The sequence below is a fragment of the Malus domestica genome, chromosome 07 (genome assembly GCF_042453785.1).
Source record: "Malus domestica chromosome 07, GDT2T_hap1".
Classification (NCBI taxonomy): Eukaryota; Viridiplantae; Streptophyta; class Magnoliopsida; order Rosales; family Rosaceae; genus Malus; species Malus domestica.
In genome coordinates, this window is record NC_091667.1 from 8,725,613 (window position 1) to 8,748,910 (window position 23,298).

Genomic DNA, 23,298 nt, shown 5'->3' on the forward strand with positions numbered 1-23,298 from the left:
TAACTTATAGTTACTATATATATACTAGTTTAATAATATCGTTTGTTATATATACACACACACACACTAGTCTAAGCTCACACATTTTTTGTGTGAAGCAGTTTTCTGCTCTTTTTAAGAAAATACATGGGAGAGAGTAGCCGGAGAGTCACGTAAAAATAGAGGGATTGAGAGAAATAGAGAAAACGTGATAGTGGAAAGATTTATATTTATATTTTTTTAAATTAGAAATATATTATGAAGATATGTGGGTGAGAGAAGAAAAAAAAATTTTGGTTTTTGCAAAATTACATTACTACCCATAGTTTTATTTTGTGATATAAAACCAAATTGTCTTTACATCCTTTTTTCGGTAGACAAAGCGGATTTCGTTAATAATTAACTAGCATATGCCTGCACACAAACACTTTATGTGTGAGTGTTTTTTATTTTTGTTTTTAAAATGAGAATAAGAAAGAGAGAGAGAGAGAGAGAGAGAGAGAGGAAGTGGGAGTCAGAAAAAGTTTTTGTTTTATATTTTTTAATATTAGATACATGCTAAAATCATACGTAGGTGAGACTTAAATAAAAAAAAAATTGGTTTTGTGAAATAACATTATTGTCCATAACGTTTTTGTTGAGATAGAAGACTAAATAGTCTTTTCATCCTCTTTTAGTTGACAAAGAAGATTATGTTAATAAGTAGTTTAGATTTAGATGTATGTGAAATGATATAAACGAAAATCAGTGCTTAATGATATTATGAAAAATAATTGTCTTGAATGTATATATTTGTTTGATGTATCGCGCATCTGTGATTCACCCATTTGCGGAGCACATCTCATACTTCGTACTCTTTGCTATACCAATGTTGACAACTATATACACCGGGACATCTTCTATCGTAAGCTTTGCTGGTTATGTAACTTATATCGACTTTATGAACAACATGGGACATTGCAATTTTGAGCTCATTCCAAAGTGGCTCTTCACCATTTTCCCTCCTCTCAAGTATCTCCTTTACACCCCATCGTAAGTCTCGCTTTGCCCTCATTCACTAATTTTATACAACCGGTTATAGGGAAAAATTACTCTATACGAGTCTTGGAAATATGCATATGTCATACACATAATTAGTAATAATAAATTTACACATTTTTATTGAAAATTATTCTGGTCCCGATGTTATTTATTGCTTTTGTAAGAAATTTCACAAGAAAAAAAAAAACCGAAATCGTTTTATAACGCAAGAAATAATTATGGAACATATGGTTACCACGAATCTTGGTCCAACCACCAGCATTATATATGTATCATTTTCTGGGTTTGCATCACTATCATATTATACCTATTATATATCACTATTATTGTTAGCCCTTAGTTATTTATTACTTTATATGAATAATTTCTCCCTGATGTGTTTATATGAGAAGTGCCGACAAGATATAGTCTTTTAGTTACGTGGACGTATTGACAATTTTTGTATTGTTTTAGAATAAAGTAAAACAATATAAAATTGTCAATTCACAAACAACTAATCTTAAAACAAACACAAAAGCAATCTTAGACTTAAATATAAATGAGAAAAGAAACCTAATTCTTATCCTACGAAAAAAAAAACTCTAATACATAAAATACTAAAATACTTTACATAATAGTAAATCAAATTACTAATCAAATTACTAAATACCCCCACTTTTTCTTTTTCGAAACTAAATTCCCATTAAATTTCGCCATTGTTTTTAAATATTTTTAAATGCTAATAACAGTTCTTTTTATATTTAATAAAAAATTTTGACATGCATCGCAGGTACCATTCTTTGCACCACACGCAATTCAGGACCAATTACTGTCTCTTCATGCCAATCTACGACTACGTATATGGCACCATGGACAAATCAAGCGATTCACTCTATGAAACTTCACTCAAGAGGGAGGAGGAATCGCCAGATGTCCTCCATCTAACCCATCTAACCACGCCCGAGTCCATATATCATCTACCGCTAGGATTTGCTGCCTTAGCCTCTAGGCCCCACACAAGGACGTGGTACTTGTGGCTGATGTGGCCTGTGACATTGTGGTCTATGATGATAACTTGGATCCACGGCCGTACAATTTATACAAAAGTTTACCAACTACTCCGACATTATTTTTTTGTTAAAGGAACTTTTACAAAAAAAAAGTTTACGAAACACTAAAAAACTTTATTTTACAGCTGTCTTTTCTCACAAATACAACATAAACAGTTTTTTTTAAGAAGCACAACAATACCAAACTAGCCCTAATCTCTTGTTCAATCAGAAGTTAATTAATTTTACCAAAATCCTCACTTCCAAATAAATAGTAGAATTGGGATGATAATATATCTCTGTGTATTTATATCTATATATAAAAATAATATTGGTTTATGCATGGTCTATTGAGAAGTATTTGTCTATGTAGTAGGATACTCTAAATTTTAATGCACTGATGGTCCAACCCATATGGTCCCGCGATCACCTGTCTTATACAACGGTGCATTTAAAGATTCTGTCACGTCACCATTAATCTCTCGATTGGAAAAAAATTCGTGTGCGATGTGGCATTATGATTCAATATGCATATTATATAAATAAAAATACACACCAAACAATATTATAATTGAAATGACATGATTAAAGTGAACCCATTTTGTATAAATCTCTCTCCTTGAATTAGGACCACATTTATTACTGCGCACTGTATTTATTTCCAATTTTATCCATTCAAATTTCAAACAGTTGTTTTTTTATTTAATTTCCATATATGTATATGAAGGGTGAGGAGTTGAATAGATATGGCGGTCTCTACGTTCAAAGGCATCCACATCTCAACATCAAGGTGGTGGATGGAAGTAGCTTGGCTGTGGCAGTAATCCTAAACAGCATTCCAAAAGGGACAACGCAAGTTGTTCTTAGAGGCAAACTCACAAAGGTTGCTTATGCCATTGCCTATGCTTTGAGCCAGAAGGGTGTCCAGGTAAATGTCTACATTTCACGCGATCATGTTGGCACGTCGTGTCTAATCCCTTGTAAATAAGATTATGTTTCCGCATATCTTCTAACCTAAATTCTAAATATCTTAGATAGCTACATTATACCAGGCTGAGTACTTGAAGCTTACCAAATCACTAGATACTGAAAGTAATTTGGTTGTTGCAAAAAGCTATGCCCAAAAGGTATCAACTGTCGCATTTTCCTAATTCTAAATTCTCTTTATCTATTTAAATATATTTATTTATATTTTGGATAATATTTAATGCCAATCGATTAATTTGCAAATATGGTTGGTGGGTGATGGACTGACCGAGAAAGAACAGCTGAGCGCACCGAAAGGAACATTATTTGTTCCCTTCTCACAATTCCCACCCAAAAAATTGCGCAAGGACTGCTTCTATCACTACACTCCAGCAATGAAGACTCCCACATCTCTTGAGAATGTTCACGCTTGCGAGGTAAAGCGTTATTCACTTATTCATCATTTTTCCCGAAACTCTAAACCCTAAACGCTAAACCCATCTTTATATGTGACGAAAGAACTGGTTGCCAAGAAGGGTGATGAGTGCATGGCGAGTAGCAGGAATAATGCATGCCTTGGAAGGTTGGAAGGAGCATGACTGTGGTTACACCATGTCCAACATCGACAAAGTTTGGCAAGCAAGTCTTGTGCATGGGTTTCAGCCTCTGACAATCAATACCATTCACACCAAAAATCAGTGATCTGCAGCTTCATATTTAAAAGAAAAAATAGTTACTTAGTGGACATCTATCTTATAATATTTATTTATGATTATCCCTTGTTTCAGTTGCGTTATAATGTGGTAATGCTAGCTATATTCTATAAATAGCTAGCTAGATGTTATCAACGTATCATATTGTTGTTTATGAGTATTTCTATATTATATAAATGGATATCACTTTGGAACTATTCAAGGGGAAAATTTGATCGTTATTGATCTTTTGTTAATGCTTGGTGGCTTTTAATCTAACAAAGTATATATCTCAACAACTTGACAATCTTCAAAGAAGATGTAAAAAATTCCATATAGACATAATGGTAACAAATGACATATCATTTACCCCAACCGAGATATCAAAGATAACATGAAAAAAAGGCTAAGCTGACATGGACAAAGAGATGTTAAATTTGAAGCTGCCTTCAAATTTGATTTTGCTATTTCCAAAGGCATTTCATTTGTCTTACCTTAATGCAAGCATTTTTAAGTATTATTTTATTATTTTCAAACCAACAATAATCCAACTTTTATTATTATTTTTTAAAAACAACCTAAATGAAGCAATAAATTTTGGCATATCAAATGGAAGGAAAATGTTGACAATATGTCAAATTGTCAAGTCAACCATTAAATTGAAATTTGATGTAAAGGAATTACATGTGTATGTTGAAAGTGAAACCTGTTAGAATTTAGACTCTGATTATCAGAAATATAATTCAAATTATAAGCTATAAGTCTTGTATAAAATGAAAGGAAGAAGAAGGAATGATTTCATAGAAGGATCTGTTGCAAAGAGAATGTGACTCTTGCAGCTTAGATTCTCATTCATACATGCTGAGCATATGAGCTCAATATCAGTACAAACATATATAACCATTGGAGGAGAGAGAGAAGTAATAAACTCAATCAATCTTAGCCCTCCATTGTAACTAGGCTATGAGCCAATGACAAGTGTACTATTACATAGCTTATGACCTAATAAAAGAACTCTCCAATAGCATAATTACTGGTGTAAAATCTTTATGGGATTTATATTTCAACACTGTGTCTTAAAGATTTTCATATTATTAAAATTTCTCACATTAAATCTTTGTGGTGCAATTTATCTTTATAGCGCGCTCTAAGGACATGACACTCATTCTACCACGTTTACTGCTACACGACACTTTTGCTCAGAGTTCGGCAAACAATTCTACTTCAAAATACATGTTTTTTGGGGTATAATGATAGGATTTTTAGTACCAACGCAAATAGGGTTAAAATCACTTAAACATACTTGCAAGAATAAAAGGTAATTGTAGTATAATCGCCCAAGGTCTTTGTCCCCAAAAATTGTTTGACTAACTTGTAATTAAACTAACTCTCAATTAATTATTAAAACAGACTTTTATAAAAAAAATTGAAGATTTTTGAAGTTTTAAAAGATTAAATTAACAATAAAAGAAATTTGAAAGTTTAAAAATAATGGTAGCAAAGAAGAAAAGCGTTTTTAAAATTAAAATAATTACGAGAAAGACTAAGGTTTAGCTATCACCGTTAACAATCCTATGCACTTGTATCAACTACTTATGAATTTCCACATACATGCCTTGAAGGTTAGGTTTTTCTAATGCATATTTTCCTCGTGATGTTTAACTGAAAACGTATATCTAACATGCAACCCGTCTGTGATGTTCAAATCAAATATAAACATGCAAGACTCATTAAGCTTTGTGAAGACCGTGGAATTAAGCACCAAAATTATGGATGTGGGCTGAAAAAAAAACAAGCAAAAAATAGCTTTGGGCCGAGAAACAAAGGCAACCTAGCTAGCACTGAAATTGCTGGCTGCTACTTTATACAAGACCCTGCAGCTTCAGGCTGCGGGCCGGGCTTCGAATCATGGCTGCAAGTGGCAGCAGGCCGAGAAAGAAGGGGCTCGGTGTGCGGGCTAAAACAGAAGGGAAGCCCAATTGGGCTTGGTCCGTGAAAAAGAAGCAGCCCAAGCTAATAGTGGGCTGGGCGAGCTAAATTTTGAAGCCACCTTTTCCTTCATACACAAAAGGAACCTTTTGGGGTTTCCTTGCCAGCAAAGGCTTCCACCATCATTGATCTGTGGCAACCGTTCTCTTCAATTTTCAAATTTTAATATTTAGGGTTTTTAGAACCAAAAAAATAATAAAAATTCATGCTTCTATTTTATTTGATTCTTTGACTCACAAATTCCACATAGCAAAAATTACGTAATGTATGAAACATATATATATTGACAAATTTATTAAACATATACAATATGTATCGGAAGGTAAATATAAATGTAAGGGGTTCATGCATTATGGGGAATGTTTTCATGCTTCATGGTGGTTTCAAATATTTTCCTTTATTTTAAGCGTACCTGATTGGTAGAAAACAATAAAAGCCTTTGAATTTGTAAAAGATCCTTCTTGGAAGGCCGGAATTGCATTTCCAATGCATTGTACCACGTTCAACAAAGAAAAATTAAATTGAATCAACAACATGTATATCAATTCAATAAAATAATAAATTAATCATAAAAAGAATGATTAAAATGTAATACTCTCCTGATTGAAGAATAAACTTTCTTTAGCGTAACGTTAAGAGTGTGCTGATAACGTGTTGTAGGCATAATTTATTAAACAATTATGGAGGCCAAAGAGAGAGGGAAAGTGCAGCATAGAGAGAGAAGAGAGAGATGTGTAATTCTGAGGTGTGTTCTATTGATTCAATTTAATTTTCATGTATTAAACGTGATACAACGAATTGGAGATGCAGTTCTAGCTTTTCGAGAATGATCTTTACAAATTCAAAGGCTTTTTTTGTTTTTTGCAAATCAAGTACGCTTAAAATAAAGGAAGATATTTGAAACAACCATGAAGCATAAAAACATTCCCCATGATGCATGAAACCCTTATATTTATATTTCCTTTCGATAATTATATTGCGTATGTTTCATATAATTATCAATATATATACACGTTTCATGCGTTACGCAATTTTCGCTATGTGGAATTTGTGAGTCAAAGAATCGAAATAAATTAGAAGCAATTAGACTTTTTCAAATCCTAAGAATTTTGAAAAAGAATTTAAAATTTATGGGAAATTTTCAGTTGCGCTGCAATTTAGAATCGCATCGCCGCATTGACCTGATGCTAAGCCAAGCCTGCAACTTAAGGCTTGAGCACTAGAACCGTGAGGTAGCAGCCTTTTGGGCTTGTTGCATGTGTGTGAGAACTACGCATGCGCCTTGGTTCCTTACTAAAGGCCTGCAGCTTTTGGCCCACATACCAGCAATTTTTTTTCGTTGGGCCCATCATACTCCGGCCCGCTCCAGACCAAGCCAGCGCTGCTGGGCTTGTCTTGCGCACTAGGCCCAACTAGCCTGCATGCTTTTGCTTGCTGGGCTTGCATCGCGTCAACCAATCAGCCAGCGAAAGTTAGGTTCTTTAGCACCTCGACCCACACCTGACTAAGGCTGAGGTGTCTTTCCTTCATAACCTTATTAGGCTTGTTTTTTCTATTGCAAGCCCACAACTTGCGTGCCTTTATGGGCTATTGTGCAGCCGTGTTATGTAGCCCAATGCCTGCAGCTTGTTATAAGGCCGTGCCTCACATAACCAGCCCACACGTGCTAGGTTGTGATTTTTTTTCGAACCCAATGTCCTGCTTTTTACATTCTCGCTTCACAACCATACCCCTATAAATTTTGGGACATTATTGGTTAACGCTTATCAAACTATAATTTTATTATCACTTAGCCCGAAGCTAAATTCAAGGTAATATGACCCAAATGTCATTATTTTGCTTCCACGATCGACCCCTCATGGTCCCGATCTATTGAATTAATTAGAAGTGATTAGCAGTCCATTAATCTGACAAGATATCCAAAATTATTGGCCTTTGAACCGTTGACATCCTTTCGGAGTCCCGAAACACTCGCACTTGAGTTCCCGACGCACTCACACTTGAATTCTCGAAGCACTCACACTTGAGTTCCCGAAGCAACTCAAATCCACTACACTTAAATCAACATATTGCATTATGTGTTCTCACAAGAACCTCTCCTTTATGAACTAAACGTTTATAAACTAAATTGAACCTGTAGTTTCAAATTTAGTGCCTTTGAAACCCGAAGTTTTGATAAAACAATACATCCATGCAAACTTGAAGTTTTTCATGAAAACCATGTCTTAGAACTCGAATGTTCTAACTTTGATGCTTATGGATGATTCATTCCCATAGCCTCAATCACAATCTTCTTCTCTCCATTCAATGGATTGTCGAACCATAATAAGTTCGATTTTCCTAATTTCGACGTTTCTAATAGAAACCACTTTATGTGGGGTACAAGACATGAATCTCCACTTGACTATCAAGAAGCTGAGAAACCATTGAAGCCAACAATGGCATGGAAGAGCTGAATAAGCCTCCACCATGATCTTCATTCGAAGACTTATGCCCGAAGCATTACAAACTGAAATACCTCCCTAACGAGGATTCCATGGCTTTTTGGCTCGCTTCTACGGACCGTTTAATCATGAAAGATATTGCTTGAAGCACACCATGAGTACATCTATGAATGAGTATGATTCTGAAGTTTATAAATTCGATTGAATTTTGACTGGAGAATACTTCTCTCGTCCTTCCAAGTTTCTAACTCGCTCCTGAAGCAGCAGTGTAGAGAGCGATAGCTTACCAAATTCTCGGATCTGATTACTACCATAAACATGAGAGAAAGGTATAGACCCAGCTTTGGCTGGAGTCTACCGAACAGTATAGACCTAGTTCGACTGGAGTTTACAAAATGGCTCAACCTAGTTCGGTCAAAGCCTATCAAATGGTGGTGCCCTGTTTCTGTAGGGATGCACCGATGGGCCTGCTTTGCTTCGGTAGAGATGCACTGAACGATATTGCTCTACTTCGGTAGAGGTCTACCAAACAGATGCTTTCAACTTCGGCTGGAGCCTACCTAACCCAAGTCTGGGTTTGTCTTTATCACAATCCAATTTCGAGTTTGTTTTTACAATATATGGTAGAATCAGGGCCTGCCAAGGGTGGCATCATGCCCGAAGCATGATCTTTAGCACCTAAGACCTAAAACTTCAAGAATAAGGGATTTTGTTCCCAAGCCTGAACCTTGCAGAATTTACTTCCATCTTTATGGAATAGATCATTGGTTATGCACATGTTCGTACCTCTACTAATGTCGTTGAGGAGTACCTTCTAGTAGTCAATATGTGAGACTAATTTTGCTCCACCAATCATCATTGGAAGAGCAGAATTTTGACATGGATGACCTTGTTTGCCGAATCCCCTTAGTAAACAATTTACTTTGTGAACATTTATTTATTTTTTTTATATTTTCTGATTCACATTTGGTGTTTGTTTTAGTTATGGATAATCTTATCGATCTTGTCCATGAAAATGAGTTAATTGAATCATATTTCTTCTATACATGTGACTGAATTCAATTAAACACGTGATTAGGTATGAATGTGGGAAAGTTAGTTGTCTAGATGAATGCAATGCCACGCACACTAACATTACACGTAAATCACATCTCTAGAAATGACTTTAGGTCTATCCAACCTAATCAAGAGCATTGGCACACTCTTTGTTATATGAATGGTACTACATTACCATGTCAAAGACCTTATATTGTCCTCGTTTAGGAAGAACGTTGTTGAGTCTTAAGGATATTCGAGAGAACAACGATCATAAATGAAACCACTGATGGAAAATACAGTTGAATATCTTTGCACCACCTTCAAAAATAAGCGTAAAGCTTTGCTTTAGGGCTAATGGACTATTTCCCAACTGGGAACACGCCACAAGTGGTTGGCTTGGAGCCGGGTGATTCGAGCTTTTTACTTGGTTTTGCATGACCATTTAAGACACTTAGATCGTACAATGATGCCATGACACATCTCTTTACCTGAAGTAAGGATCTTGTGGCTACAAGCACACTTTGCCAAGCCTACTCATTGGGAAATTGATTTTCTAAACCATCCTTAGCAAAGATACGAAACAACCTTTTTTTTACAGTGGATTCAAGGGAATATATGTGGACTAATCTAACCAAAATGCAGACCATATAAATACTTATAGTTTTGGTTGATGAATCGACAAACTAGTCACATGTTTATCCATACACACTGCTACTAAATCTCCTGGCCGATTTTGAGGGTTCACCACCCTACTTATCCCATAAAGTCTGGGAGACTGGATAATGTCGGAGAGTTTATATCGACAGTTTTTGATAAAGTATTGCATGTCTTTTGGGTTTATAATTGGACATTGAGTTCCCATGTTCATCCCATAACAGCTTTGCATAGTGAACATAAAGCACAATTTAAATGATTGCTCGGACCTTGGCACTATGTTTTTGGTTTCTGCCGAAGGCTATGTAATCTTGTACACAGCTATGTTGGTCCGTCTTAATGCCCATTTCCACCCAACAATTTCAACGTTATAGTTGGTTATTAGGTACAAACCTGACGTTTTTCGTATTTACACATTTGGGTATGCATTCCATATACCAAGTTGCTCTGCCGCAACGTACCAACATGGCTCTTCAAAGAAGGATGTGAATCTTCGTCAATTATGATTATCTTTCACCCTAGCTGTCTTAGAGCCTTTGCAAGCGATCTATTTACCTCTCATTTGTGGATTATCATTTTAACGAGATAATCATCCCGCCGTTAGTGGGAGATAAAAACGTCAATGTTTCTGTAGAAGGGCGCGATTTTGCGTGGACGCTACTCACTATGTCTTATCTCAATCTTCGTACCACACAAGTGTGATAAGCAAATGCGATGAATTCTAGCTTTCAGATTGTTGCTCTAGACGTATTCCTCTGATCTAGCTGAAGTGACGAGATCATGTAACAACTACAAACATGCCTGTAAGACGATTTAGCGAACTTCGAGTCAACATCCCCAAGGGTATGCCAACCCTGTTAGACGATTTAGCTATCCTTGTTGGACTGTTCGGTACACTAGCAGATAGCCAATCAATCTGTCTTGACCTGGAGCATGACAGATCACTCGGTTCATAGGATTCACTTCCCTAGAAGAGGAAGGTCACGACATAAAATGAATCTATACTTGATCGCTGTCCTAAATCATTTCCATTTCATAAGGAAACAACGTACAAATAAAGGAATGGGTGATAACAATAGGCCTCGATAAAAACCTTCCCGGGGAACAACCCGAATGAAGGGAAAAAGAGTGTCCCGCACTAGTTAACTTAAAAACTAAAGTTATCCTCTAAATTGAGATCAGAAATTACATTGGGAGGTTCCTTAAACCAAGAGACTAAATGGTCCAAAGTTAAACGAAGTCTAGCTAACTGATGAGCCACTGTATTAGCATATATTCGCAAAAAATTGGCTTTCCACTATGGGAAAGGTTGTAGAAGCCTTCGTATGTCATTTAGTAAATGCCTAAAAGGCCCATGATTAGCAGCCAAATTATTTTGGATAACAGCTATCACCAATAAAACATCACCTTTCAAAATAACAAGTGCCGTCTTCCATTGCTGAACAAACAAGGCAGCTTCACGAGCTGCTGCAATCTCAGCAAGTATAACTGATGTAATCCCCTCCAACTTCAATGTTGTGGCTGCAACAAAATCCCTAGCAGCATTATTGATAACTACTCTAACACCTCCCACCGTCCCATGTTCATCCCATCACCATCAAAGTTTCATTTTATCCATCATTTCTCAGGCCTTCTCCATTTCGGCACATGGTCACCCTTATTCTTCGGTTGCACTTCATTCCACTTCTTAAATTCCACTTGAAGTTGGATTTCCTACTGTGGTAACAACGAGCCCTTCCATGGCAGCTCATCACAAGCTTTCCAAATATTCCAAAGTAAAACAAGTGCTGAATCAAAACTCTCCATTGAAAGAAAGGAAGCTAAATGAGCCAAGCAATCTTGTAGCCCAACATCTCAGTGCTGCATAGTTTGTAATCCCAATGAGCTAGAGAACCATATCATCGTGGCTCGAAGGCAATGCAATAGAACATACTTAATTGTTTCATGTTCATTACCATAGAATAGACAACAATCATCCATAACTTTCTCATCTTCAAGTTAACTCTTGTCGGCAAAGCATTCAAACAACCCCTCCTGATACAAATTTTGACTTTACTTAGTACCTTAGCATGCCATAATGCCTACCAAAGAAACTTGATCTCTACTGTCACCATTAAACTAAATGGTACATCACCACAAATTTCACTACAAGTCCGAGCAACGAAATATGCACTTTTAGTCGTAAAATTTCCTTTAGGTTCTTTGATCCAAATCAACTCACTAGGTGCACTAAATAAACTCAAAGGAATTCTCAAAATAAGGTTGGCCTTTTCTTGAAAGAACATCCACGAAACCAAATGCGTATTCCAACGCACACGATCTGTCTCCACCATAAGATATCTCATAGTGAGGCTTGGATGTACTCCTACTGGTAAAGGACTTAGCACTTTAGCATAAGTATCTCGCGGTATCCAATTGTCCCTCTAAATTTTAATGTTCAAACCATCGCCAACCCGTCATCTAGCCCCACTCTGAATCAACATTGTAGATGCTGCTATGTTTTCCCAGTTATAGGAAGAATTTGGATTTACTGTAGCTTGTAGAAAATTCATTTCAGGGAAATAACGAGCCTTAAAAACTTGGGCCATAAGAGAGTGCTACTGCTGGATAATATGCTAACCTTGTTTAGCAAACAGAGCTAGATTAAAGGCATACAAGTCTTTGAAGCCCAACCCGCCCTCACTTTTAGGCTTGCACATCTTCTGCCAGCTCACTAGTGAATACATCGTTTACCAGTTTCTTTCCCCCACTAAAACCGTGAAACCATTTGATTTAACTCCTCATAGAATGTCTTCGGAAACAAAAAACTCAACATGGTATTTAAAGGGATAGCCTGGGCCGCGATTTTAGTTAAAATATCTTTACCAGCGTTATTGATGAGACTTTCACGCTAACCATTTAGTTTTTCCCAAAGACGATCTTTGATATATGCAAATGTAGCCTTCTTTGATTTACCAGTGAGAATCCATAACCCAAGATAACGATCATGGTACTCCACCCGAGTCATACCCAGGTAATCAACAAGCACTTAAGCATCCACTTCATTAATATTCGCACTAAATGCCATATAACTTTTGGATAGATTAACCACTTGCCCCGAGGCCAAATCATAAGTTCTCAACAAATCATTCAGTTCATAACATTCCTGCAAAGTACTTCTAGCAAAATAAAACTATCATCAGCAAAAAGCAGATGATGTATACTAGGCGCACCATTACAAACCTTGATCCCTTGTATCCGTCATTGGGCCTCTCAGACATCCAATAATGCCGAAAGACCTTCTGCACAAATCACAAACAAGAATGGGGACAACGGGTCCCCTTGTCGAATACCCTGTTTAGGTTGTACGAAGCCCACTGGTTCCTCATTAAGCTTGAAAGAATAAAAGACCATAGTGACACACATCATGATCCAAGTAATTCATTCTTCGACGAAACCCAATCTTCTAATTATCTGTTCTAGGAAAGACCATTCGATGTGGTTGTAAGCTTTATTGATTAAAGGGATTTTTTCCTAGTTTAGGATAAACTCTTTTATTATTATTCCTTGTATTGCAAGGTGTGGATGTGTATATATTACCTTCATATTGGAAAGAAAATAAGAAGAATCAATCGAAGTTATTTTGGCATCAGAGCCAAGTGTTTTCGGCCTGGTATCTTTCTCCAATCCTAAACCTATTATATGTGTGTGCTGCTGTGTCCTGAGATAAAGGACTCACTTGCAGATCACCCTAAATCAGAAAAACCAAAAAAACACTTTGCTGCTGCGATGGCTGCAGAAGGAACAATTGTTCCCATGAGGGCTTCGGCTCCTAGTACAAATAAATATCCAAGTCTGAGTACCTTACCATTCAGATCAAACTCAACAATTCGAACTATAAAATTTAGTCGAAGATGATGGAAGTTTACGCAAAAGGATAAAATAAGATGGGTTATCTCAATGGGAAGACTTCGACAGTGGATGAAACATAACCTGGGTTTATGAAGTGGTATACTAAGGATGAAATCGTCCGATGATGGTTGCTAAAAACTATGCAACCACATCTGTTAGGGCTATTCATTGAGTTACCAACAACACATGATATTTGGGAGAATGTCAGTCATATGTTTTGTGACGGGGCAGACGAATCCTAATATTATGAGCTACGATGTAAGTCAACAAAAACAACGTAGAATGGACATCCAGTGAACATCTATTTTGCAGAATTGAAAAGTGTGTGGCAGGAGATGGACAAATGGCATCCCAACAAGATAGTGTGTGCAGTCGACATGAAAAGCAAGAAGGAAGATCTTTAAAAAGACAAGGTGTATGACTTTCTTGCCGGACTCGATGACTCATTAGATGCAGTACGGAGTATACTTCTTTGATTAAAACCTGTCTCTGGAATAGAAGAATGCTTTAACACTATTTGGCAAGAAGCACAACAAAAAACCACTATGCTAGGCGGTAAGGATGTTGACAATGGTCCATCTGTGGCCATGGTTAGTAAACCATTCCTAGGTCCATCATACTCATTGCAGGATTTGGAAAGTGTTGAAAAAGACAAGCTTCAATGCACTCATTGCAATGGCATTCATCATACAAAAGATACTTGTTTTGAAATTAATGGATACTCTGAATGGTTCCTGGAATGAAGAAAACAAACCAAAGGAAAATCAGGCAAACGCCCAGCCCAAACAAGGAAGGTCAACCCTGATCCTGGCTTAATTGCAATGGTAGCCCGCTATGATGGGCCAGGAATAGTTAAATCAAACCCTAATGAGTCTGAAATTCAACCTGTTGTGGCAGCAGCCCATTATGGGCATGAAATTCAAGATGCACCAGTAGGCCACATCACCATTGCCCAAAACTAGCCCAAGGATTTGGCGTAGTTTTTGGATCAGGATGGTATTGGGCAGCAAATGTCATTTTTAAATATGATCTCCTTAAACTACTCCGACGACCTAAGTAATATAAGCACTGCCTTAATTGCTTCCGTTGATCATGATATAGGTTGGATTATTGATTCAAGAGCCACTTGTGGAGTCAAAAATATTCTCAAGGCGACATGTGGATTTTTGGACAAAAAGGACAAAAATACCCTTGCAGTACAACGAGGTTCCTACGCGCAAGCAGTAGGCAACCCTCTTTCAACCAAGACAGAAGTGCCCAAAATAGGTAACAATTCAAAGTCCATTTCATCAAATCCTTTCTACAAGGTAATTCCCAAACACATTCCTTTTAAATTATGTTAATTGGCTAATTAATGGGTTTATTGCCTAATTAACCCATTAATTGTCAAATAAACCATCCATTATGTCCAAATAACCACAAAACACATCCAATTCAACCCAAAAACACCACATGGCCGGCTAAAACCTAATCCACCTCCCTTTTCCTAACATTTTTCACTCTTCTCCATTTTATTACCCCATTTATACAAATAATCAATTTTGTAACTCCTAATTAAACCTAAATTAAACCCAAAAAAACCCTAGCCACCTCCTATCCCTATAAATATACTCTCATTCTCACCAAAAAAGCCAATTCCAACACTTTGGCAAAAATTCCAAAATTCTCTAAACACTCTTTCTCTCTAAATTCTAACTTTGGCATCGGAGGTTCTTCGGCCAAAGCCGCCCCCATTCATCGTGGGCGCGTGAGGCTCTTGGCCTTAACCTAAGGTGTTAATTGTTTTGTAGGTGCAAAATTGTCCAAGATCAAGGAGGAAGAAATTTGCATCCACAAATTGGTGCTTTCATTGAGAGCTGAAATCCATACTCGTAGAAGACGCTCGCACAAAAAGATTTTTTTCTTTATTTTCTAGTCCATTTGAATATTTTTCATACGTTCTTATTATTAGAATTTTTTACTTGCAAAGGTTCTTTGATAAAACGTATAAGCAAAATATAATGGCTAGAAATTTAGAAAATTCCACAAGTGAAAATTTTAATGTTCAAGAAATGGGATTGTGGAGATCCGTGAGGCTAAATGCGACAATAAGTGGAGCAGCACCACCACCACGAGTTTCCACCATGGGAACCACCACGGTGGCTACCTCGGTAGCCACCCGTGGCGAGGTCCATGGTGCCTTCACCACGGCTCGAGCCGTGCCATCCAAGGCTCACGGCACCAAGGCCATTATCCAAGTCATGCCATCCAAGTTTGCCCGGGTTCGGGCCCAAGCCTTGCATTCGCATGCATCACATACTAAGCAGCCTGCTCCCGGCAAACAACCTGCTTTCGCGGCCCAACCTGCTCCTGCCAAGCAGCCTGCTCTCGTGACCCAGCCTGCTCCCCACGAGCAGCCCACTCTCGTGGTCCAACCTGCTTCCGTCAAGTAGCCCACTCCCTTGGCCCAGCCTGCTCCTGCCAAGCAGCTTGCTCTCGTGACCCAGCCTGCTCCCGACGAGCAGCCCACTCCCGTGGTCCAGCCTGCTTCCGTCGAGCAGCCAACTCCCACGGCCCAGCTTGCTCTTACCGAGCAGCCTGCTCTCGTGACCCAGCCTGCTCCCGACGAGTAGCCCACTCCTATGGCCCAGCCAGCTCCAGTCGAGCAGCCCACTCTCACGGTCTATTCTGCTCCAGTGGCTTTCCAAGCAGCCCAAGTCGGCCCAGGACTATCTCAACCATCTGGACCTACCATCGAGCCGGGGGTATTCTCACCATATTTTTTCCCGGATTTGACATTTCCCAACTCAAATCTTGCGCCCGGAGTCGACCACCCTTCCATTGCCCAAGGAGGCGCATTCATTCCAAGCTCTTCCAATCTAAATGACGAACAACACTTGTCTCGACAAGTCATAGAGTTGACGAGTGCCCTTGCACATCGAACAACCTTGGTGAATCAACTTTTGCAACGCATCGGGATCCAACGTGCCCCGGACGAGGTATCCCGAAGTAGGATAAGGGCAGACGGACCTTTCCAGCAGTGTCTCGGCAAGCAGCCACTCGACTAGCCACGAGCCGAACGTTTGGGCAGTGTACATTCCCGTCTTAGCGCGCGGAGGAGCATGCACTCTCGACTAGGACCACGGATGAGCATACATTCATGGTTAGGGTCATACTCCGATAGTCAACATGAGCAACCTTCTGGGCAAAATGTCCATTCGCGGCTAAGCCCACAAGGAGCATTCTCCACCTCACATCAGAGTAGGCAGCACGACGGACGAAGAGAAGCAGTCACTCAATCCAGCTCAAGTTCAACCAGCAGCCTGTAAAGAACTCGCTGGCCTGCTAGGAACGCACCACATGCACTGCATCCGCGGCATAGACGAGCTAAACACATGGAAGAGCAGCCTAGACCAGCAAGTCATGGATGGGGGCAGCCGAGAGCTCCGCTACCCTAACAAAGGCAAATTCAGGAAGAAGTAGAGAGACTCTTGACCAAGCGATTGTATGATTTCCAACGCAACGAGGTCACCGACGAGATCGAGCAGGCAGAGCCTTAACGCGAGTTCAGCATGCCACATTTCACATTTTTCAAAGGGGATGAAGACCCGGAGAGACACTTAAAGCGCTACCGAAGCGCAATGATCCTTTATCGAAACAATGATGATCTCATGTGCAAGGTATTCGCCACCACTCTACAAGGCGAGGCGCAAGATTGGTTTTACACCCTGCCGCCACAATCCATCCGAAATTTCTATGAACTTTCTTTGGTTTTCACCAAAGAATATTCATCCTATCGCTCGATCAAAAAGAAGTCTAACCATTTGTTCGACGTCAAGAAGAACCCAAAGGAGTCGCTTCGCGACTATGTGAGGAGGTTCAAAGTAGAGAAGGCAAAAATAGTCGGATGCAACGACTCGGTAGCTAGAGCAGCCTTCCAAAAAAGACTTCCAGCAGACTACCAGTTATTTGGAAAATTGATCATGAAAGAATATCTAACTCTGGCAGACTTTTTTGCTTTGGCAGAGAAGCATGCACTTTGGGATGAGGCTCGCCAATGCACATTCAAGGACTTGAAGAAGTACCCAACATCACCTCCATAGAAGCAGCGGATTACTTATTCACATGTTTGACGGTATCTAAAGTAGCAATAAGCTCTACCATCATGCGAGAAGAGATGGGGGCCCGACTACCTGTATTTTACAGTTACCTGTATGGTATAGTTCAAAAGCTCTCCTCGATGCTATTAAAAATTCAAAAGCTAACTTTGGCGATAGTTGTTGCAATCCGGAAGCACAAGTTTTACTTTCAAATGCATGCAGTCATCCTCATGACGTACTATTCTGCCCAATCCAGACGCGCGACGATAAAGGCATAGACCCCAGCGGATGTAAAGTTTTCTGACGAATGCAACACTGGAAGGACATACTCAGAAGCAAGTTTTATCCTCGTCACCCTAAATGATTCTACATAGGAGCAACATGTACCGGCAATTGAGTACCACTTCTTGCTGCGCACCACACGGCCCTAGCCGACCCTTGCTCAATGATTCAACTCTAAAGTGGCCCAATACTGGCAGTTAAGCATGACATGGCCCCATCTCCACAGCTCCCTACTGCGCCTTCACGCTAAGCCTAGGTGACACAACAGAATGGCCCAACGATGCCTCAGAAGTAGCCAAGCACACTCTAGCCTACTCCACCCGATGGAGACTTCTGGCATTTGCATGTTGACAGCGCAGAAAAGCCCTCATCACTGCCTACAGAGAAGGATCCAAAAAGACGAATCTCATTTGAGAAGGTTTGTACAAGATCAGCAGAATAGGCGGCAAGAGCAATTACACCCTCGCCACCATGAAACGGTAAAAAGATCGAAAAGCAGTGGATGGCCTACAATTTGAAGAAGTACCATGTGTGACCTCCCGCTACATCAAAACCCGAAAACTCAAGAAGCTTGACGGGCACCACCTTACAAGCTGAGGACTATCCAGTTGTTACGCAGTTCCTACCTTACAGCTAAAGTTCTCGTTCGTTTCACTCGTTTTTCAATGAGGAATTTAGAAGTAATCACAACTTAGCTTGGCTGCATGCTTACAACAACTAATCACTCCTGCACTTCAAAAGAAGACTACGCCCTTCTTAGGGACTCATCGTAGGAATTGCGCCCCCCGAAGGACCAACCATGTTCTCCAATGCGAGAGGGTAAACTAATTCCCCAACACCCATATGGGTTAGCTCTCCAAGATGGGAGGATAAACTTTACACTCCGAATATCCAGACATGGATGAGCCTGGCTGCCCTAGTATAACTAGATGCATGATGGCTTGCGTTGGAATTCCTAGAAGTAGCCACAATGGTCTTTTTCAAGGCTTAGCTAACTGAAGGATTTTGGGTCTCTTGGCCTAATCCGTGGGAAACCGGGCCCTAGATACAGAGGGGGCACATTATGTAGTATGCCCTACAGACGGCTGCCCTGGAACCCTAAAGCTGCTACCGAGTGCACTAAGGTAGCCTACGGATTCCGGAAAACTGCCTACGGCTTGCCCTTCGAGCAGTAAAGTCGCACTAGACTTTTACAACCGCACGTTCTTGTGAAATGTTAAACAAGTTAGCATGTATATACGAAGTTTTATCCATTGCCGACATGCTACGTAGTCGATAAGCTTCACCTCTGCCAAGCGCGGAACAACCTACACCAAGTCCTAAAGTGTTGTGATACTTGCTACACAACCTACGGAATTGGAGAAAGTCAAGTTAACAGCCTAGTGGTTACGCAGACTTGTCTGCTTCTGTAAGTAAGGCATCCGGTTGCCAACCCTATGGCTAACAACTTTGTAAAGTTCTACACCAACACCTACGGCTGCATAAGCTACGCGAGCTTGTCTGCTTAGCATGCTTGCCACTGGTCTATCAAGTCTAAAGGTTAGGGCATGAACAAAAGAAGCGAAGATGAAGAAAGGCAAAGGAAAACATATTTATAAACAACTAGCAAAGGCCAAAGGAGTTCAAGCATAACAAGAGCTACAAGAAAAACAAATAAAATCCTAAAGGCTATCTAAAAGACTATAGCAGCTTGGACATCCCACGACTACTCGGTCGCCACACCTTCAACAGCCACGATGCTCTTAGCAGCGGTATCATCCGGCGCTTCACCCCCGGCTGCCCCAGCCTGGGCACTAACTTCTCCAACTACTTCACCAATGTAAGCCTCAAAAGTAAAATCAAGCAAGTCTTCCGGAGAAATAAAGAATGTCTCAAAACCTCGACCCCAACCTTTTCACCTTTCAACTGCTCATCCTCCTCGAGCAGACCAACATGGATGCTCTGCAGCTCATCCACTTCCTTCTTCAGACTTTCGTTGATCTTCAGTATGCCTTGAAGTTCCAACACTTGGGGTTCAAGCCTATCGATGATTCTCTGAAGTTGATCACTTAGTTATAAGCAGCAATCAACTCTTCATCCTTTGTAGTAGAACGAAGCTCAGAAACGACATGCTTAAGATCTTGAATCTAAGGTATGTAACGTCTGATCTTCTTCTCTGTACTTTCATGCTTAACTTGGATCGCGTCAAGCCTAGTTTTCAAGTCAACGATCTCTTGGCGAGCGATCTCAAGCTGCAAAGAAGTAGGGGTAGTAATATTAGACCCCTTCAAAGTAATGAGCTCAGAATCTGCCATAGTATTTGCCATCTCCTTAGCAACCTTGCTATATCTGCATCATAGCAAGCAAATCAGTTCTTCTATATTGGGTCGTATACTTCGCAAACGAGCTTGGGCAAACACCTTTCTGACACCATCAATAAACTTGGCACAAACGTCCATGTTTTCAAGAGATCTGGTTTCAAAAGCACATAGATCTCAGCAGCCTCCCCAGAAGCAGGCTTAGTGGATTTCTCACAGCTGCCTACGCGAGCAGTCTCCTCATTCCCAGCAGGCGAATCAGTCTAGGCAGCATAAGGAATGGGCATTGGCGCCACTTTAACAGCAGAGTCCACCTTATCACTCTTCGTAATAGCAAGCCTCTCCAAAGGTGAACCAGATTTAGCTCTCGACAGACGTCTTGGTACAAAATTCGGTACTAGGGGCATGACAAGACCTTTATGCCGAACAATCCTATTAGCAATCGTACTAGCCATTCTTGACATGGCAGGCGCCACATGCTCAGATCTAGCAGCCTCATTTTTCGTCCCCTTGGAAAAAGTCAAGTCAATCACAAGCTTGGAGGCAGTCGACGAACCCGCGCGAGGGAAAGAAGTCTTTGGTTTTTCTCAGCAGGCTTCTCTTGAGCAGGCAGGGAATATCATTTTTTCCCACCTTCACTTGCAGCAGGATCCACAACAATGATTGGATGAGCCAATGCATCCGCCTTGACCCTATTCACCTCATTTTTGGGAGCAGCCCATGTTTCTCCTGATGAAGAGAGTTAAAGTAACCAACATCATTCGTGGTACCTAGCAGAGGAGTTCAACCTAATATTCCAGCAGCTCATGAGGCCCGCAACCTCTTCATTTCTCTCAATCACTGACTTAGCTCGTGTCGTGTCCAAAAGCCTAAAAGGACATGAGCCATGTGACTCGTCTAGTATTGCGCCCCAGCGCCACAATCCGCGGCCCCTTCCTCACAAGCTGCCCTTGGTTCTAGCCAAGTCAAGCAGCTTAAAGCAGTGGTCCCTACCACAATACCTCCTCGGCCCATGCCGAGCCGACTCCTGGCCCATGCCAGCCGACGTGCCGCACCACCCCGACGGATGCCCCGCGGTAGCACCATCCAAGAAGAAGACAAGGAAAATTAATTTTTTTCTTACCCCAGTGTGGCACGAAGAAGATGAAGAAAGCAACGAAAGACGGTCATTCGCACGGGCAAGATGTAAAAGATTGCTAGAGGAGGGGGAACAAATATCCTCTAAGTTATCTCTCTCTTGTAGGGTAGAATAATCGCTCTCCAAAGTTGATTTAATAACCCACTTAAGGTGGACTTAAATAAGCTTTGAGAGAAATTTATTTCTCTTTCCTAGAAGGATCTAATTTCCTATTAAAGAGAGAATCTACATCAAAATAGGAAGCATTCCTAAGTTTCCTAAATCAAGAAGATCTCTACACATGCTGCCCTTTTTTGCGAGCAGCCCAACAAGTGTGGGGGCATTTGTGGAGCCAAAAATATTCTCAAGGCGACATGTGGATTTTTGGACAAAAAGGACAAAAATACCCTTGCAGTACAACGAGGTTCCTACGCGCAAGCAGCAGGGAACCTTCTTTCAACCAAGACAGAAGTGCCCAAAATAGGTAACAATTCAAAGTCCATCTCATCAAATCCTTTCTACAAGGTAATTCCCAAACACATTCCTTTTAAATTATGTTAATTGGCTAATTAATGGGTTTATTGCCTAATTAACCCATTAATTGTCAAATAAACCATCCATTATATCCAAATAACCACAAAACACATCCAATTCAACCCAAAAACACCACATGGCCGGCTAAAACCTAATCCACCTCCCTTTTCCTAACCTTTTTCACTCTTCTCCATTTTATTACCCCATTTATACAAATAATCAATTTTGTAACTCCTAATTAAACCTAAATTAAACCCAAAAAAACCCTAGCCACCTCCTATCCCTATAAATATACTCTCATTCTCACCAAAAAAGCCAATTCCAACACTTTGGCAAAAATCCCAAAATTCTCTAAACACTCTTTCTCTCTAAATTCTAACTTTGGCATCGGAGGTTCTTCGGCCAAACCCCCCCCATTCATTGTGGGTGCGTGAGGTTCTTGGCTTTAACCTAAGGTGTTAATTGTTTTGTAGGTGCAAAATTGTCTAAGATCAAGGAGGAAGAAATTTGCATCCACATCACTGATCATATGACTTACGATCGAACCCTCTTCAACTCTATGGTACCACCACCAAAGAATAGCATTATCACGGTAAACGGGGGTTTACGCCAATTACTAGGAATGAGTGAAATGTTATTCTTTTTTATTTAGTGGGACTGATTATAATAGGAGTAGACCTATCAATTACATGTCTCGACATGAAATGACACAGAAAATAACAGTTGGGGTTGAAGCTTAATGAGTCGAGTCCTTATCGAGTCAACCCGTTAACATAAGAGATTTTTTCAAGTCTGCTCACAGGTAACCCATGTCAATCTATTAAGAGAAAGGTTATTTTGGTAATTTTGAAATACTCCACAAATTAAAAAAAAAAAATCATTTCACATATCCTTAAACATTTAATATTTTGTGGGAATACATTGATGTGTTTTCACTAACCTCTTAATTTTTGGTATGTAATACTTGAAATCAAGGTTTGAATAGACTTAGGTGCTAATTTGACGGTAGGCTAGAACCTAGCACCTTGGTGCCTAGGTGGGCGGTTAGGCGAACTAGGCTGATTTAAGTAAAATTATTATATAATCATATAAATAAGTGCTTATTTACACTTAGTAAAAAATATATTTTATTGGAAATTTGGGTTCATTGTTTTAATCAAACTTAGTATTTAACATATAACTTACAAAAATATCAAATTTTTCGCTTTAGTATTTTAGTGAATTTGATGGTATGTGATGAAAGTTCAAGTGAGTAAAAGTTCGTAGT

The 23,298-nt window shown here is 39.7% G+C and overlaps 2 long non-coding RNA genes across 2 annotated transcripts; both read left to right on the top strand.

Annotated features, from left to right (window-relative positions):
• The first annotated feature begins 790 nt into the window (after positions 1-790).
• Positions 791-1,836, top strand: LOC139197353 (uncharacterized). The gene is made up of 2 exons (XR_011582676.1): positions 791-1,011; positions 1,790-1,836. It is a non-coding gene; the product is annotated as an uncharacterized lncRNA (long non-coding RNA).
• A 1,404-nt stretch (positions 1,837-3,240) lies between these two features.
• On the top strand, positions 3,241-3,948 carry LOC139197354 (uncharacterized). The gene is made up of 2 exons (XR_011582677.1): positions 3,241-3,451; positions 3,534-3,948. It is a non-coding gene; the product is annotated as an uncharacterized lncRNA (long non-coding RNA).
• Positions 3,949-23,298: the final 19,350 nt, after the last annotated feature.